General features: G+C 37.9%; 1 protein-coding gene across 3 annotated transcripts in view; it reads left to right on the plus strand.

Moving 5' to 3' along the window:
* The first annotated feature begins 3,774 nt into the window (after window positions 1-3,774).
* LOC131721041 (AT-rich interactive domain-containing protein 3A-like) overlaps window positions 3,775-15,052 on the plus strand; it is a 46,823-nt gene continuing 35,545 nt past the window's right edge. Inside the window, exons 1-2 of one of the 3 annotated variants that reach the window (XM_059014025.1) lie at window positions 3,775-3,930; window positions 4,031-4,090. The gene's annotated coding sequence lies outside the window, so the exon portion shown is untranslated. Of the gene's footprint in view, window positions 4,091-15,052 lie in introns of all 3 variants that reach the window. The other 2 variants (XM_059014024.1, XM_059014026.1) reach the window with 2 other exon arrangements.

Consider the following 15,052-nt stretch of genomic DNA (forward strand, 5'->3'; position numbering starts at 1 on the left):
TTGTTTGAAGTAATGTTTTGACTGTTTTGCAGACCATTAGATTGTTTTCAGATGCGTTTGAGCCCTCGCATGAAGAGGAGGTTTTGAGTGTGTATTGTAAATCTTGTGTGCATGTGTTGTAAATAATGAATGAAGTGCCTGACGCTCCTGGGAGAGCCTGTCTGCTGTGTGTGATTACCAGCTGCGGAATCTAATCAGCAGGTAGGGGTGTCCCAGCGGGGCGTCGGGTTCTGTTTATACACAACTGGGCTTCTGTAAAGCCATAAGATAACGAGCTGAAGAGTGTCCACTCTACCTAGAAGACCTTGCTGAAATCCTCTGATCGCCATGAGAGTAAACTGGGATCAGAACATAAAGAAGCTGAAATTCACAGACGGCTGTGTGTGTGAACTAGGGTTGAATACTGAAGAGTCAGCAAGTCGAAACCGCTGATCACTGTGTGTTTTAATTTATTTATTGCATTTATTTATTTATTGCATTTATATAGCACTTTTTATACAAAAGTATCGCAAAGCTGTGTACAGTACACAGCAGAAAAAAGAACAAACCACAATACATTTGTATAGCATGTCACACATACAGTACAAATGCCATAATCAGACCATTTAAATAACATATTTAAATAACCGTATAAACATAATACAAAAGCAGCAATTTTAAAATTACATTAAAATCCACTAAGATAAGATAAAACAAAGGCATGCATAGTCTCTCGGCATCAGATACAGAAATAATTGGTCTAAGTTTGGCTATATTTCTCTTTGGCTAATAGTAAAAAGATACTTTAGTAACTTCCCTAAAATGAGAGATCAGGAGCAAAGATGACCCCCAAACTCTTAATTTCTAACCAGGGTCAGGGTTAGTTCAGGGATTATAAATCCCACCAGAGTATAGTGAGCGAGGTGTAGAAGCAGACCTCCATTTATTAGGAGTTTTCACGGCACCTTTTATTTGTACAGTGTTTTATATTGCTTTTCGTACACTGCGTTGTATATCCTCTGTGCACTACCATTGTTGATAGTGTCAAGTAAGCTGTTCAGTGTTGTTCTATGTTAATAAAACCTGTGCTCCTGCGAGCATATCAACTACAACCTCCGTCTCGATCTCCTGCCTGTCACTCAGCAGCGAATACACAGACCCGCACAGCAGACGCCTGTCACAGAGCTCTACAGTATATCTCAAACCTGAACGATGTTGTAAAGCCTGAGAGTATCTTCCTGAGTATTTTTGTAGGATCTCATTCTAGAACCTTGCCATCATTCAAATACAATGACAGAATGAATGGGCTTTCAACACTGTTACAAATGAAGTTGCTAAATAAAATATTAGGAAAATTAGATGAAGTAAAGTGTCCCTTTAATTGGTATTCATAAGGATCACCACTAGGGGGCATAGTATAACGGAAATGACTTTCAATGACTTGGAAAGGGATTCCAGTCTTACCAGTAGCTGACTATATAAGTGATAGAGCACAGCTGCTTGCTACAGGAGGGAACTTGATTTTTTTTAACCCCCTAAAAGGAGCTGACAAAGTTAACCCCTAGCCAGTACTGAAACCGGAATCAGAGGACACTGTTTGAAATTAAGTGAGGTAGGAAACTTTTTTTTTTGCACACAGTGTAGACATGCCCCCTCACCCCCCCCCCATTTATATTGTAGTAACTAGTAGCAACATGAACATGTTTTAAATGCTCAATACTTGAAGCCTGTCTCGTTTTCACCTCCAACCTCTTCAATGCTCTAGTGCAGGGGCCTCCAACCCTGGTACTGGAGAGCCCCAATCCTGCTGAAATGGAAACCAGAAGACCCAGTAGCTCTCCAGGGCCAGGGTTGGAGACTTCTGCTCTACTGGATTCAGAACTGGAGATGGGTTATAGACAAGAAACCTTGATATTTCCACCCCCCTGTCAAAACCTTACATCAAAATCAGCATTTACTGAACTGTAGAGAGAGTCAATGCTACTCTATATATATTGGTTACATTGGTTAATCTACTTTATACAACTGTAAAGGTTTATAACAGCTACAGATTAATTTAGCAGTTATGCATTTTACAGTACTGGCGATATAAAATGTGTTATTATTTATCTTGAACCAGAATAACTAATTCATCTATTGAACCAGCATGTGCAACTGAAAACTTGTTCAATAAGCTCTCTGACACTTCTAAATTTCCAAGCATGGATTTGAAAATCAGCAATCAAAATCCTGGAAGAAAATGTAAATCTGTACAAGGAACAGGTTAGAATGAGTTAAAATACCAGGGCCGGACACAGCAGAGACAGAAACCTCACCAACTTCATCTTCCATGATCTCTCCACCCCACGTCACCCCAAAGGCACCATGGGTAACACCACCCCTCCCCCACTGCAGCTCATCTGCTAGTCAGGAAGTACCGCCTGCGGAGGGTCAAAGGTCAAACCAGTAAACTACTTCTGGAATTCTTGCCCAGCTGTAGATTAGGCAGAGAGATATTTCAGAATGACTTTTGTTGCTATCCTTAGGTGTATATATTACATTGCATAACAACTGCTTTTTTTCACTGCAATTGAAAGAAACAATCCTTGAATTAAAAAAAAAACCCACTATAAATAGTTTAAAAACAGGGAAATAATGCTCTTAAAACTACAGATGTGTAATGCTTTTATTATTATTATTATTATTATTATTATTATTATTATTATTATTATTATTATTATTAGTAGTAGTATGTGTTACTTTATTAGCTTTATCAATAATAATAATAATAATAATAATAATAATAATAATAATAATAATAATAATTGTAGTAGTAGTAAACACAGGAGTTGGACAAAAGTAGAAACACCATAAATCTGTGCTTGGAAGATCATGGGTCATTATAAGCCATTTATCAAAGTCTGTCTCAGCTGTCTTGCACATTGTAACTGAAACTGACTCACATCTGAGATGCAGCCTGAATATGACAGTCCACGACAGATAAAACATACACTGATGAATATGACAGTCCACGTCAGATAAAACATACACTGATGAAGCCACAAGCTGTAACATGTTTGGTTGAGTGTTTTGAATTTATGGAAGAATATATCATACTACAGTATTTGCAAAACAAATGGAACCCGAAATGGCAGCATCTTCACACCCAAGTGTGTGCAAACTTGTTTTTTGTTCAACACCTGTGCATTATTTGCATTTCGGACCACACCGAGGGATGTTTTCATGTATTTGTTAACTATGTATCTGGATTTTATTAATAATAATAATGTGTAAAAAAATACATTGCTGGGTAACAGAAACACTGCTAGACTTGTCTTGATCTGTGCAGTTTTACTAAAGCTATCTATGTCTAGATAATGAGGAAACAGTAATTTGATTTACATTAAGATATACTGTACAGGCAGAGTGCTGTTAATTTGAGTGTCTGATTCAAACAATAAATAAAATAAATACAAATATATAATTATGTATAACGTATCAGTTTTTAAGTTGAATTACTATTAACATTTCCAAAGTGCAATAGCGAACAGGACACACTATTTGAACAGCAATGTGTGTGTGTTTGTTTGTTTGTTTGTTTGTGTGTGTGTGAGAGAGAGACTCGGACGACTTCGAACAGATAAACTGCAAAAACGTTTGTGGAAGAAGCAGGGACAGTCTTCAAAGAGCTGCGTGGTTGTAAAAAGAAAGCACTGAAAAGCACCGTGTCTGTTGTTGAATTGATCATAGGGAAGCCCGTGGTCCTTTTGCAGACGGTCCCTGTGCGGGGGGAGGTGAGCTCCCGAGCCCTGCCCCTGAATCAGGGGATAGGAATTTGCATCTGATCAGTTTTGTCAACCAATGATTTGTCAACTGGCCAGTAAGCACGCCTTAGATCAAACTAGGATACAATGTTCGTTCCATGTCAGACCAGACATTAAACCCGGATTAGGTATTCCGGATGAAATAAAAGTAACATTAATGAATTAATTATTATTAATAATAATAATACACATTATAACAATATAATGATAATAAAAAATCAAACTTTTTTTTTTTATTTCTATGGAAGGTAGGGATGTCCCTACACGTTCCCAAGAGTTTACGAAAACAAAACGGAAGCTGATTGTAGGTAAGTTTATTATTTTTTCCGTTTTGAAATCATTTTGCAAAATGATAAGGCTTTTAATATTGGTGGCGAGCTTTCACTGCCGTGAAGTGTTGAATCTGTAAACAATTAACTACAAAGTTGTTTTTGTTTTTATATAAAAATATTTGAGTGTGTTTACTGTATTTCTACTTCACATGTAAAAACAAACATTAAAAAACAGCACATGGGTATGTGTTGCGAGCGCGTGCCGCTCACGATTCGATATGTTATTACTGTGTCCTCTAGCTATCCTTAGTTACATTCCTGCCATCTGCTTAATTAATAAAATTAAACACAAAAGTAATGCTTTCTGAAGCGGTGACTTCAGATACCTTTTTGATTTGTTTTTTAGTTGATTGTGCATTTTGAAAGATTATGCGTGGTCAGCATTAAATGCATTACGTTGTTCAAAGTGTTTATGGAAAATGTGGCTGGAAAAAAACAACTATATTTTTTTGCAAAACAAGGCAGAAACAGACCCAGTGTCAACAATTTGAAATAAAAAAACCGAATCAATCTCGGACGACTTTTTGTTTAGAAAATGCATTTGTAAGCGATTGTAATTTGCTAGCAATATAAACATGGTAGCCTTCGTTAGACCTGCCTGTGTACGAAAGTAACTGTATGTTTCTGTGTGACTCTTTTATTTTTTAAATGTTTCATTCAGCGTGAGCAGCCCTTTTCTTCGTTCGTAGCTACTGAAGCAGCTGGAATACATTGTTGACAATGGCCGTACGAGGAACATTTAAATAAACACATTCGTATTATGTGTACATTTGCTTCAGTTTAAAGTGTTCTATTTGATTATATATTCAGATTTTGCACTGTGGCAAATTATATATTGTAGGTGTTTTATTTTAAAAGTGTAATTCTACCTGTTGAAAGAGCGACGGTTTATGCAGCCTGTTTGGGTGAATGATCGTTGAAATTTGTTCCCGGTTTCTGTTATAGATTACTCTGAGGTAGTGTAAACATAAGCCAAGCTTAATTTACTATTGCTTTTGTAATCGTATTATTATTAGATTGTCTGTGATGTTTGTTTTGAATTAATCCTAATTTGAAGTAATAATAAACAGGCATATATCACAATACAGAAGCAGGACGATCCTCCATTGTGAAATTCACGACTGTAAACATTTTCGCTCTACTTCCAAATTACATTCCTTTTTAATTTAAGATGTCTGAAATCGTGACGTAATGATATACTTTTACACCTAAAAGTAATTTTATATTTTAGTAATAACAATAAAAGTTTTCCTATAGTATAAGGTTCTAATTACAACCGAAAATGTAAAAGCTTAGGCCTGGGCTTTTTTTGTTTGTTTTAGTTCAGCTGCAAGGCAGCTGAAACTAATTTTGTTAGTATTTGGTGTTTCTACCTATTTCCTCACAATAAACACTATTTAGAGGTTTAAATGTGTAGAAGATGTTAGTGTTTAGTTAGTATTTCTTTAAAATGAAAAATAGCTGCCAACTGTAGCCATAGTCGTCTATACACGGCCGCATACACGTTTGTTCTTCTGTACAAAAATTAAATAGAATTTCACAGAAACATCTTGTTAAAAGTACAGTATAATTATTTAGAATTATTTCTATAACACACAGTTCATGGCATCTGAGATAAACAAACATTTGCTTGCTTGAATATAAAATACAGCGTTCAGATACAACACCATTGTGTCAGTTTCACGTTTTGACTACATGACTGCTTATTCTGTGAATCACAATTGTACTGCAACACATCTGTCCTGTATCTGCGATTGAAATTAGAATGTAAACGCTAGAATCGGACCCTGTGAAACTGAATCTACTATTTATCCTATATTTGGATACAAGGTTTCAGTTTTATTATTTCTCAGCTATTCCAAATTTAAATCCAGTTGGGACTTGCCAGTATTAAACAGATGGGCATGTAAAGGGGGGGATTGTTTTACATTTTAAAATGTATTTCTAGTAAAAAAAAACAAACAAAAAAAAAAAGTCAGATCTTGGGTGAACATGGATAACCCTGAAGATGCAATCAGGAGGAGGAAATTGATGGACTATTGATTGTCAATAAAATAATCAATGCACGCGAGATCAATACAGCAGCTGTCAGCAGAAAAGGAATAACAACATGGATTCATCAGTTTTCCTTTACACAAACTATGTTTCTCCAAATTACATTTTAAGTGGCTTTCAAAGGCGTAGCCGAGGGTCACCCTGCATCAGCGGTCTTTGTGTGATAGAAGGGGTGTTGTGAGAACAGGAAAGGGGTCATTCATTCAGTGCCTGGAATCCTCTGCAGACACGTGCTGGAGCTCAGTTCATTTCATGTCTACAATAGAGCCTTTCCAGGAATTTGTTACAGAGGATCAGTGCTCAGTATGAGTCTATGGCAAGCCCAGATCAATGATAATGCTTTTCTTATTTTTAAAATGTTTACAATGTGTTACACAGTATAGATTGTTATACTGATCCAAAACAAATGGCATTGTAACCATTTGCAAAACCTAGTAGTGTGTCTCCACTGAAAAATAGGCATGCTTGTATGAACGCGCAGCCTGTGTTTTAACACTCATTTTACCAGGGTATTGCTGAGCTCCTGGTAAAACCAGCTCTTTGTTTTTGCTATTTTTGCAATGTTAAAAGGGTTTGTAGTGGCTTCTAAATAGACAATTATCATATTCACTATTGAGTATTTTCCACAATGTTGTGAGCCAGTCATAAAAGTCATTTGGACAAACATTCTGAAGTCTTAATCGATATGTTCTTTCAAACAAATGGTTGTTGTCATTTTTTTTTTTTTTTAAAAACACTCTGTTTGTCTTATTGATTACAAGCACATCTCTTCATCTTAAATGTCAAAAAGGTGTTCTGTTGTGAAACGTGTGTAGGATATTCTACACAACACCACTAACATGCAGCTTCATTTGAACTTGCATTTATTGAGTGTAGCTGTGGTGCATTTATAAATACTAGAATAAACCTTTTAACATTCAGAGACAGTCTTTCTTCAGTTGGTCTGTGATACGTTTTTGTAGATCAGAGATCTTTTATATCTTTGTTGTGTTGATTGCAATTTAAGACCTTGAAAAAGACTTCACGAAATCTGTCATTGAATGTTAGTGTTTACGATCAATGTGTTTTATAGGGTCGTGGCTGTTTCATTTCCTAAGCGTTTAAGTATTAAATATATGTAATCGAATCGATCACTTTTCATAATTGCAGCATATATTTGTGTCTAACACTATGTGTACAGCATTTAAATACATTTGCCATGCACACATGTGTTTCTTTCAAAACTGCACATTAGAGACGTGCGTGGCTAATGGAAGTGCAAATTGGGTTATGGAACTACTTTATTACCTACAATTACTTTAATTGTACAGGGGAAATACTTGAATGTGAAATAATTTGGCTTGCACTATACACTACTGTGTAAACACAGAGGCTAACACTTAGACCTGATTATTTTTGACAACGCTTTAGGCAAAATTCCAAATCTTTAGCACTTGAGTACCGTTTACACATTTACAATCTAAGCTGCTAACAACCCTATTTCTAATACAGCTTTAGTCTAGAGGGAGTGTGCTGCATTCTCCCGTGTGTCGTTCTGGGAAGACTGTCCAAAGAAGAGCAACCAGACTGACCGAAAACACTTGGACCCTTTTAAGAAACGGACGAGTGCTGATGGGCCTTATGTTTAACTTTGCAAACAGAACGGGCTCGCTACTACAGTGAAAACCTCTTCAGGTCATCATGTCTGTATGCTTTCATTTCAATCACATCCAGCCATTGATTCAATGAATCAATTCCATTATACAGTGATTCTATAAAGCACTTTTCTGTACCTGCATCAGCAGTATGTCAAATGACCTGCAAAGTGTAACTTGGATGCAAAACATAATGCACTCTCCTTATATTCCCAGGTGGGGAATATACAGATAACATTTTACATGCAGATCTTTTGTGTACATTCTTTTTAAAATCATATAGGGTGCTCCCTTAAACTAATGGCAATCCATAACTGGGCAATACATATACTTAATTATATACATATCCAATTGAGACGAAACTTGGTGAGGACATTCTTTAGCACATGGTTACGGAGAGTATCAGAAAAACCTGTTTGTAATACAAATATTAGAATAACAAATGTGTGCATGAAAATCTATTTGGGTATGTCCTAAAGGGATGGGCGGTTACATCAGACCTACATATTTTATTTTGGACTAGAAACGGTAAGGGATGTAGGCCTACTTGTTTATATAAACTGGGGTCCTCGCTGTATTGCTAAAGAGGCTTTCAAATTGCCTGAATGGAATAGGCAGTAGAGTCACATTCATCTGTATATGAAGTCGAACTCTATTTTTAAATATCAATGTGTTTTTAATTCCCATCGAATTTTCGCCAAATAATGTTTGTATGTGTAAAGAATCTAAAAAAAAAAAAATTGATTTTTGGCCGCCACTTGTGGGCACAATTCCTATCATATTGCCCTTTCCTGTAACTTACTGCTTGTGGAACCTAAGCTTCCTATTCAGCCACTCCTGTACGCTCTCTTTAAGCAGCTCATGCTGGAGTACTGGAGGTCCACAAGTGCCAGGTCACCTTCCACCACACAGGTAACCATGCCAGGCAGAAGAAGGTGCTTGTCCTTTTTTCTCAGACTGCTGTTTGTACAGAAGAACAAATGGGCAAAAACAACTGACCATCTGCAGCCCCGCTGAGATTCTGACTGTGGGTTCAAATACTGCTGCTGTCCTAAAACTACCCCCCCTCATTTATATTGTACCTATTCATCTTAAGTGAAAATAAAACCTCACCTGGGGAAAACACCTGCTGGGTAAATACAGTCAAAAGACAGCAGTTTGGGTCATTAAAAAAAGTATCAAAAACATATCAAAAATTACCATTCGTGTCACAAAATGTATAAATGACGGTTTGAAACAGATATCCGCGCATGACTGTAATAAACTAGGGATACAAAGGTTACAATTTGTTCAAACTGAAACTCCATTTACATAAAATTCCAAACCGAATGATACCGACAAAAGATAAAACCCAAAGATTGTGAAACTGGAGTAAGCAGTAAACTGGGCGAGGCTGCAAAACAAGCGAAAGAGACCGTGCATGGAGCAGCTTGATTGTAATTTGAGGAAGGCTGTGCTTGTGAAAGCGCCTCGATCTCAAAGGGGCGTTCCAACCGGGAGTTCTAGCTTTAGTTTTTTGCTGACCTAAATCTAGGTGACATTTTAAATTTAGAAGTGTTTCCTCATCAGAAACAATTTAAAATGCTGCCAAACAACTCTGTCACTTTGAAGCTTGCATGCTGAATAAATAATTTCAATTTCAAAAACCACGAGCTGCAGTTCTACTCAGACGTGATTTGCATGTGATTCAACCCATTACAAAGGACCGCGTTGACAATGGGGATACCAGCAAAATGATAAATACAACAGTTGAATGTCTCTTAATACATTATTTAATTCTTTCTACGTTGTGTCTAATTGTAGAGTGTATCAGTTTGATTGATGCAATAACACTGTATCCAGCTGATTTGTCACATGACATGTGTAATAATGGAATGTCCAATTACCTTGGCTGCAGGGCCAGCACGAGGATTTTTGCCACCCTAGGCAAACACAATTTTGCCACCCTCCCTTTTCACTCTTTTTTAAAAAATATGTATAAACACATTATTGTACACCAGATTATGTTTTTTTTTTTTTTTTTTTACATCGTCACAAAACTATATACAGTCATCACTCTGGTTACAAACAGTAGTGACATCTACTGTCAGCTCTACAATGTCAATATTTATGATCAATGGATTCTACCACCATGCATGAGCTTAGAGTTATAAATATCAATTGATACAGGATACGCAGGTTACTTCAAACACATCGTATTTTCATTGTACCTTTATTTGTTCAGTATCGTATTGCGTTCCTTAACTACTAATGTGTAGGTTAGTGATCGTATACTCGTGCACAGAATATCCTCCGGTACTTTTTTCTGTAGGCAGATCCTTGATCATAGAATTAAAGAATCTTTGCTGATGTGTTATGAAAATGCTTTAATGGCACACAACCGCTCTAATTTCAGTGGCACCGATGAGGCGATCCCTTTTCCTTGTTGTGTCAAGGCAGTAATAAGCTGTGCAGAAATCAAATGTTTTTTTCTGCGCCTTCAAGCAGTGTTGCCAATTTAGCGAATTTCCTCCCAAATCTAATGACTTTAAGGGCTGACTTGTCAAAAGCAACTAGCTACAAATCTAGTGATTTTTCAGGACAGTCATCAGAGAATTTCAGAGATATAAAATCAGTAAAACGTTTCGATTGTCCTGTATTAGCAACGTTCTTTTATAAGAATCATCATCAGGATAATTAAATGAAATCCAGTAATGCCCGGCCCCATTTGAATACTCAAGGATCTTCAATGCACCTTTGCTTAGCAACAGGCTCAACAACCACAAGCCTGTTTCCAGGGGAGACCAGATTTCACGTGACACCGCACCGGCATGATCGCCCCCACAGCGTTCCTGTACTTCCAGGTTTAGGACTACACCTCTGCTCATGATATGGTTCTGGAACATCAGTAGGTTTTGCAGAACAAGAAACAGTGATCTAAGATGTTGAACATTTTACGACTAAAGAAATGTGAAGTATAAAATGTAATTATATACCGTTTTTGCCGCCCCCTTTCAATTTGCCGCCCTAGGCGGCCGCCTGTTCTAGCTGTATGGTTGAGAATATTCAAACATGGAAAACCCATGTTTGTCTAAGCAAAAGTACATATATGACACTATTGAATTATAGTACTGTTGTCTTTTTGCAAATTTATTGTGTTAAACTAATACATTGTAAAACCTGGAATGGCTTAAACTGTTTTTGCAATGGGAGTCTTGCAGTAAAATCAAACTGTTTTTGCAATGGGAGTCTTGCAGTAAAATCAAACTGTTTTTGCAATGGGAGTCTTGCAGTAAAATCAAACTGCTTTTGCAATGGGAGTCTTGCAGTAAAATCAAACTGTTTTTGCAATGGGAGTCTTGCAGTAAAATCAAACTGCTTTTGCAATGGGAGTCTTGCAGTAAAATCAAACTGCTTTGCAATGGGAGTCATCAGACTGCTTTGCAATGGGAGGTTTCCCATCCATTTCAAGAGCACGCATCGGCTCACCTGGGTATGCCTGTCGCCAGTCAGGTTTTACACCGCAGATGCTGCTCAGTTGAAGGAGAGAGTGTGGTAACATTCCTGGCTGCTGCCATTAAGGAAGTTGTTAAGCTTGCTCATGGGCTTTCAGCTGGTGTTGTGCCTGTCTGCCAAAAGCCACAATGAAGCTCTGGTTTGGCAAACAGACAGCAGCGCTGAGAACCCAAACACACTTTCATTCACACAGAGCGGCTACTGTGAGCCAGCAGGAGGAATCCCTCACACTGTGATGTTATCTTACTGGGGGAAAGCCAGCAAATTCACTGCAATGTAGTGCAGGCCAGAACGTGGAACTGTGGATGTGAGAGGAAAGGAAATTCAGTAACAGTCTAGTATAGTTGTGTTTGTTCTTTTAACCTTTTTCTTTCAGATATTGTTTATACATAGCTTTCCTTTGCATGATATCTTTAATGTACACTTTCTACTGTACAGTAGTGTCACTCCCTTTTTTAGAAGGTCATTTGATGGGGTACTACCAAGTTTATACTATAGAGGATTTAGTACTGGAGATCCGAGAGCCAGTACATCAAATACAGTCTAGATTAGCAGAGTATTGCAACCACCAAAAACTGTCAAATATCTAATCTATATTGAGTGGCTTTAATGGAGAGCTGCTCTAAATTAAGGAAGCGTACTGCACTAGGATTTGAGACTGACTTGAAATCTTGTTCATTTCCATGAGCAGCAGATCGAGATCAAATCCATTTCAACTGGGACTCTGTCAGTCAACCCCAGTTAGGATTGTAGGCTGGCAGAACTCCATCTCTCCATACTGATGGGGGAGTTACCTAATGAGGGTCCAATGCTAAGAATGAAAAAATAAAATGTAGGCTGTGAATATATAATGCTGTCAGGGAAATATTAGAGGTAGCTGAATGTCCTTCTTAATTGCGATTATGCAAAATGTGATACATGCAGGTGCTCTTTGATCTTGTGTAATGCCTGGCTGCAGATTGGATTGTAGACTGCAGATGGAACCAGCTGCAGCCCCAGTTTGATACTGGGAACGAGATGAGATTGCGTTTTACAGATTGGTTTCATGGTGCAGATGTGGCAGAAGTCTGTATGTAGATAACTTTGTTTAGATTCTGTGGGCCAATGCTGACTACTTCCCAATACTGGGGAAACCACAGAGTTTTATGAAAAGGGAGAGAATAACTAAATACCATATATATATATATATATATATATATATATATATATATATATATATATATTTTTTAATTCCATAATGATTCTGGCTTTAGTAATCCAATACTGTATTTAGCAGTTATTTCTCCACCCTAAGAAGAGACAGTTTTAGCCTTCATAGAAAACACACAGCAAAAGCAACAGGGTTTGTCGCAACCATGCAAATTATAGCATGGCAACGCATTTCTAATCTAGGAAGACTAAACAGTCTTTTATTTTGAGCGAGGTTCAAAGGAGAAACAACTTGGTATAATCATTATTTAGCATAATTGAGAGTATTAGATTATAGGGATATAAGGAGGCGTCCTTCCGTCTGCACAGTATGGCACACAGCTCAGAAGTTTAAAGCACTCTCATGGCCTCAGTAGAGCTCCCAGAATCATGTCTCCTTCTGGTACACCAGAGTGTAACAATAAACCTGACCTCCTGTAACACTGCTGTTATAAATACAGAGGTTTAAAAAGTCCCCAGGATGTGATGACTGAAACAAATGATACAAAGTGAATCAAACCCTCTTTTCCACTGTGCAGCCGAGGAGGAGCCTGGTTGTGTTTCCACTGCAGAGCCCGAGCCACGCAGCTGACGGCACACGCAGGCACCGCGTCGAGCCTCGCGTAGACGTGGCATTAAGAAGCGCTGTGTTTGAGTTGAGAAAGGCGGATCCAGAGGTTACGGTTGTGTTTTTCTTCGTTTTTGTTCATCGTATATTACTGAATACAACTGAAATGCAACAACGGGCTGATTTACGCAAAGAGGAGAAGAGTGTTTCTTGGAGAGAGCAGTGATTTGAATCGGGCGAGCAAGATACTCGGTCTTGAGCGTTCTGACTGACTCAACATAATGATGAAGATCATTCCCCTTGCCCCTGTCCCTGCTCGGCTCCGAGACACATTCAGATGTTTTGTGAGGTTTTCACTCTGCTTGACAAACAGCCGTGAGGGCTGGGGCCTTAATATAAATCTAAAAAGAAAATTGTGTCAAGATGGTGCTCGCTTTAAAAAATGTATGCAAAGTAGGAAAAATGCCCTGAAAATATGGAAAATGAAACATCGATAATGTGTCAGTAGACAAGTTTGTTTCTGCAGATGTACTCTGTGGTCGTTCCATAGTAAATATTGCATTGTTGGCTGCCATAGGTAATGTCGTCTGTGTGCGGTTTGAGGCTGTGCAGATTTAGAGATGTCTGTAGTTGGTTAAACGTGCGACAGACGATAGACAGTCTATATGTTACAAATGCACTCCTCCACTGGGATAATAAAGAAATTCACCTTTTGAAGTCTTTAAATATCGAGCAGTCAGCGTCCAACTCTGCCACCGTTGAGCTGCATGTGACACGTACAGAAGGTGCCTCAATATCAGGGCTGCGACTTGTGTGTTAGAATGGATGACTCTGAAAGATCATCAAGGTGCAGATCAATCAGGCAGGGTTTCCTTTGGGCTTGTTTTCTCCTTGCCTCTGTAGAGGTTGGGTTTGTTTTCTTCTGTTTTACAATGGCTAATTCCACCTAGCTTTTAGTTTCCAACATTGATTAGGTTGTTAATTTAAAAAAAAACAATTAAAAACGTGTGTTTCCTGAAAGCACCATTGATCACTATAGGGTTAAAAGAAGCTCCCTGTTTTACGACTGTATATTCATGTGACAGGCTTCTATTCACAGTTACTGAACAGGCATTTAAAATGTGAATGAGGTGGCTCAGTGGAGTTGAGTCGCACCTGCTCTGCCCTGCCCTGCCTGCTCATTGTTATCTCTTTGGAGGAGGACTTGTTTATCGCTCCTCTGTGTTTCGCCTCCCTCTCTGTTCACTCCTGAATTTTTATTCTGAGTGAGTATTAACCCTTTCCCGGCCTTCTATTTGGTTTTGAGAGATTTCCTAACGTCAAGTGGCTTGCTGGTGTTCATTATGTTTGCATCGCTAGATCTTCTTCAGAATGGATATTCAACCAGGTCTGATGACATGCCAGAAAGAGAAGGTATTGCCTTCAGGAAAAATCAGGAATTTCCCTCTGCTTTGCACAGTATCGTGAATTTGTTTCCCATTAATCAAACTTCATTATCATTTTTATAAATAAATCGATTTTGAAGACACAGTTGTCAAATGTTAATTATCAGATTTTAACAAGTAGGAAACACAGAGGAGACCCCATGAACGTTCATGGCTGAATAACCAAAGAGCCCCCAATGGGAAAGAAAGTGTGTTTAACTCAATTAAACAGCTGAATTCCAGGAATTACCTTCCTTAGGGCAAGCTCTTCCTCTCTTTTGCGATGTAGTGTGGAACACTGCAATTTGATCGGACATTTTGTTCAGAAAAAATTGAATACAAAATAATTATTTAATGTTCGATACTTCAACGCTTTTATAATTGTTAGTATTTTAAAGAGTAAGAACTGATCGCAGTGCAATTCTCAGGATATAACGATACATGTGTTTCACTGTATGCTGTTGGGAAGATGGGCTGATGTGAATGATGCTGCATTAGATTGAGTATGGCTCTCTTGCCTATGACAATGGTTGAATGGAGTTTGGGATTTAAATATGTACTTGTGGGTTTTGTC

The sequence above is a fragment of the Acipenser ruthenus genome, chromosome 47, assembly GCF_902713425.1.
Source record: "Acipenser ruthenus chromosome 47, fAciRut3.2 maternal haplotype, whole genome shotgun sequence".
NCBI classification, from domain to species: Eukaryota; Metazoa; Chordata; class Actinopteri; order Acipenseriformes; family Acipenseridae; genus Acipenser; species Acipenser ruthenus.